Genomic DNA, 5,412 nt, shown 5'->3' on the forward strand with positions numbered 1-5,412 from the left:
CACTTCTCAATCACCACGGAAACCTAAAAGGCCACAAAGACCACATTACAATCCATCTAACATGATTTAGATGAAAACAACCAAAACCCGACTACTCGCGAGTAAACGTATAAAAGGACTTTCAAAGTGTAAAGAGGGCGTTTGGATCCGTGAATAAGAATAACCCTAATGCAATCCAAACCAAAAGGGTTATAAAATCTCTAACGAAAAACATTTAACCATAACAAATCAAAATCCCAATAGATAGGCTAAGGAAATATTCTCTTGGAATTGTAAAGAATCATTCGTGCAGCTACAAGCCACTATATATTCAAGTAGTGGTTATATAATAAGGGTTTTGATGAGAATCATATGGAAAAGAGGACTCGTAAAACTTTACTTGAAAGTAGTTCACTTGTGGCCGAGAAAACCCTAACTTGGCCGATAAAACCCCTAATTCAAACCTCTTTATTTTGAATACGGGGTAAGTAAACATTTGGTGGTTCAAATCGAAGAGGTAACATGTTTTCGAACGGTAAAATGGTCACATTAGTTGCCTAGCGGAAATATACAAGTTTAACTAGAACTTAGCCCTCGAATCAATATTTGAAAAACCCAAATGAAATTCTCAAGGAAATACACCCAATTTGATACAAGATACATTTCCAAAACCACTTTAACTTATTCAATTTCCAAGAAAACAAACGGACGGCATGTCCCTTGTGTTTACCTATTTTCCAGCCATTAATGGCTTCATTATTTTTCTCAAATCAGTCCCAACGTGTCATATAGAATAATCCCATCCAAAAGCCATTCACTAGGCTTACAAGTCATATAAATACACAATAAATACAAAGAGCAAGCTAGAAACATTTCCGGATAAAAACAGTTTTGACATCATTTTTGCGGTTTTGGCACCAATGGTGCTACGATTATCGGATGAGGGTGCAAGACCCACCATCTCGAAGCTAAAAGACAGGGCTACAACAATTTAGAAGGCTACTCAGTCCAAATCCTAGCACAACTAGGTCAAACGTGCCAAATACTAAACCAGAATTACCAAAACGGGTTTGCAAAACAAACAAAACTGTAATGAACACAACTCAGTCTATACAAGTCCAAATGCCGAAATTCCAAAGGCATAAGTTAGCTAAGACATCCAGATACATTTCATCAGAAGACACCAACTTCAAAATCCAAACCAATGCCAGTCAAAACAACCAAATACAAACGCAGTTTTCACAGTCTGAGCAACCCAGATCAGCAATAGTAAAATCGACATATCTCTCTCTACACTAATCCAAATGACCTGAAATTTTGCAGGCACTTTAACCTCATCAATACCTACAACTTTCATGTTTTGAGCAAAGTCCAATTGGGCCTCTATCTATGAGATATAAATTCGGACAGAATGAAGAACATTGAAACCTAGTCTTCCCAATTTTCCTTCCAAACCAAACTTGCTTGCAAATAACCATCATTCACACCTCCTAGCCTCATTCTATAACATTTCTATTCATCATACTTGGCCACATAGACAAAATCATATTCAAACAGAAAAATCATAATTAAATAGAAAACTTCACCATAATCAACCCCAAATCAAGATATAACTCACAAAATAACATATCCAACCCTTACAATTCACAATTTAACCATTAGCAATGCAAGAGAGAACTTTCTTAATCATCTTACCTCACAACTCAAGAAGACTAGTAATTCCAAGCTTCCCCTTTAAAATCACTCCACCCAAAAGCTTTAACCTTCCAAGAAGCTCACTTGTACGGAGGGAATTTAAATTCTATCGGTGAAGTTCCAAGATTGAAGCAAAAATCAAAGATGAAGATTGAAGAGTTTTTTTCTCTCTTTGCTCTCAAAGCTCACGGCTGAACAAGAAGAGAAATGAGATATTTTGGTGATCAAAAGTGATAAGAAGGAAGAAAAAACGCTGGTCAAACCAGCTGTCCTGTCACAATCCGGCCGGTTTCTGGCCGGATTTCAGGCCGGATTCCTGGCCGGATATGAGGCAGAGACGAAACTCATTTTTTTTCAAAACTTCACCACAATCCGGCCAACAATCCGGCCAAGAACTGGCCGGATTTCCGGCCGGATTCGGTCCTTCAGCATTTTCGCAAAATTTTTCCTCTTTTCCAAGTTTGATTGCCACGCTCAATTGTACTTCTAACACGTACACATACATACATAGCTCATACATAATTGCACATAACAACAAAGCCTTCCCGTTTTTAAAACGATTAGTGAACAATACTTCAATTAAACGGGAACAAGAGTAAACCAAAACACTTAGAAAATATGCAAGGTTTAGGGTTCTCACACCAAATGCATTGCTTCCAAAGGCATATGATAGCTAAGACATCAAGCTACATTTAATCAGAAGACACCAACAACAAAATCCAAAGTAATTCCAGTCAAAACAGACAATTACAATCGCAGTTCTCACATTCTGATCACCCAGAACAACAACAGTAAAAACGACATATCTCACTCTACACTACTCCAAATGACCTGAAATTTTACAGGCATCTCAAACACATCAATACCTACAACTTTCATGTTTTAAGAAAAGGCCAATTCGGCCTCTAACCATATGATCCAAAACCGGACAGAATTGGGGGTTATCAACCCTAACTTTTCTCATTTCAATCCAAACCCAAAATTGATTGCAATTTCCTATCATATGCACCTACTAGAGCCATAGCCCCTTATTACCAACCATCAAAAAAAACCACACCATCAAGATCATATAAAACCAGAAAATTCCTCAAAAAAATAAAAACTTAACCAAATCACTTCAAACCAAGAAATAAACCACAATTTCTAACACAATAGCCACCATTAGGCATAAATTTAACATCATTAGGTGTAAGAGGATAGTCAATCACTACTTACCAAGTAAACAAGAGAGAGGAAGATGTTGGACACCTTAAGTTCTCCAAAAAGCTTCACCAAAACACTCACTAACACCAAGTGGAAGGATTTTATGGAGTAAAAACTAATTTAGGCAAGTAGTTTGGATGATTTGAGCTAGGAATTTGCCAAGATGTTGAAGAGTTTTGTCTTTCTTCTTGCTAGAGAGGGCCGGCCATCAAGAGGTGAAAAATGGTAATTTTTTTGTGAATTTTGAAGATGTTTAATCCATAAGTCAAAAGGTCAAAACCATGAATAGTAGTCTTAAGTCCTAACCAATATCATGGTGACATGTGGCACTACAATAAATGCATTCCTATCCTTTCTTTTCTCTCTCACATCAATCATTTCACACACTCTACTTATCTCTTAACACCCGAAAAATTTTACACAGTATCCGGAATTTAACCTAATTGGCCGAATTTTCCGAACTTTTCGCACTAGTGGGTCCCACGTCCAACATATATTCTTAATTTTTCAACAACTACCCAATGCTAGAAAAATCATCTAAAAACTATAATTACTCATAAAATTCACCAGGAAAATATTTCTAAGCCAGAAAATGCAGAAAACATGCAATTAAAGGGGAAAAACCCTAGGAAAATTATTAGGGAAATTATGGGTTCTCACATGATGATAGTGATTTAGCTCTCATCACAAATAGTTTGAAGAGAATTCTCAACAAACGAAGGTTCAGAAAAGGAGGAAACAGTAACTCATTCCCAAATCAGTTCAGTAATACAAGAAACAAAGGGAAGCGAGAGTTCAATAAAAAACAAACTGATAAATGCTTCGAGTGTGGCCAACCTGGACACTACATGTGTGAGTGTCCAGTGAAGAAGAGAAAATGTGAAAGCAAACCAAGATTCAACAATTTCCAGTTCACATGGAATGAATGCAACTCCGAAGGTGAAATTGAAGAGAAAGAAGAATCTGCTCAATTGGCTTTCATGGCCATTGGAGATGATGAGGTAACATCTTCTAGCTCTCAATTTGATAGTGATGATGATCTTGAATCTTTCATTATAAAATTTCATGATAGTTTGAAAGAATCTTATGCTAGAAACAAGGAATTAAAATATAAAGTTGGCTTTCTTCTTCAGGACAATGCACGTCTTTTTCAAGAAAACAAAAAATTGAAAACTGAAAGTGATTTCTTAAAAAAGAGTGAGACTGCTTTACACTTTGAGTTTGATAGAAAAACAAATCTTTGTGAATTGTTCAAAAAGGAACAAGGTAACTTGAAAAGAAGAATGGATGGTCTAAATGAGTTGTTTAAACACAAGAAACAAGTCTGTTTTCAAAAGTATAGGTTGAATTCTAACTCCAACGAATTTGCTATTTATAAAAGAAGACAAGTAAGATTTATTAAACCGGTTCAAGTAAATAACTCTTTGGTTATGTGTAATTTTTGCTGTCAAAAATGTCACATGAAAAGTGACTGTTATGTGAGAAAAAACATGAGTAGAGGCATGAAATGCATGTGGATAGTTAGACATGATAACTCTAACAAGTAGGAGATATTGGTAAGATTGATGAGATTCTTGTTCATAATATTTTTTTTGTAATTCTCTTTTTGTATTTCTGATGGTTTGAACTGAGTTTTTCTTGATATTTTTTACTGAATTTGTATGATGTCAAAAAGGGAGAGAAAAGAACTATTCTGATCTAATGATGATTTGTTTTGTTAAACTCCCTGCGATATGTTGGTATGTTGGTGATTGCTGAATTCTGGTATCATTTCTCTGTTTTTGTTTTGAATATTGGATTCGCTTTTATTGTTGCCGGATTACGGTATGTGATTTTTTACTCTCATCTTATGATGACAAAAAGGGGGAGAAATGGATGCTATGTGTGAGGGGGAGTTATTCTGAGATTATGAATTTGGCTCTTAATAGTTTTGGATGCGATGTTTGAGGGGGAGCTTATGCTTATTTTTGTTTCTTTTCATCCACTGTTTTGTCATCATCAAAAAGGGGGAGAATGTTGATATTGATCCCTATCTTTTGATGTTTACAAAACAAATGGATGATACTAATATCTCTTCAAGATATACATTCAGTTATGAAGTTATTTGATTCCATGAACAAGTGCAATTGAAAGAAGACAAAGGTTGCTAATAGCTGTCGGACGCACAAAAGGACCATATCGGACGGGCGACAACCATTGAGTAACTTCGGACGCATGAGCAACTCACACTCGGACGTCCGAAAATAATAAGCCAAGTCTTCTATGATCACTGACCTCGATCGGACGCTGAATATGTCTCCACCTGACGTCCGATAGAAACAAGATGATTTCTAAAATCTCTTTGTTTGCTGTCGGACGCACAAAGAGCTTGCACCGGACGTCCGATAGAATTGAAGAAAATTTCTCAAACTCACTGCTTGCTGTCGGACGCAAAAAACAGGAGTACAGGACGTCCGACACTCCTAACGACTAGTTGACTGTTCAGTTACTTTCTATCCGTTGGGAGCATGAATGAAGCACTTTCTTGGTCTCCTG

The sequence above is a fragment of the Coffea eugenioides genome, unplaced genomic scaffold, assembly GCF_003713205.1.
Source record: "Coffea eugenioides isolate CCC68of unplaced genomic scaffold, Ceug_1.0 ScVebR1_902;HRSCAF=1658, whole genome shotgun sequence".
NCBI classification, from domain to species: Eukaryota; Viridiplantae; Streptophyta; class Magnoliopsida; order Gentianales; family Rubiaceae; genus Coffea; species Coffea eugenioides.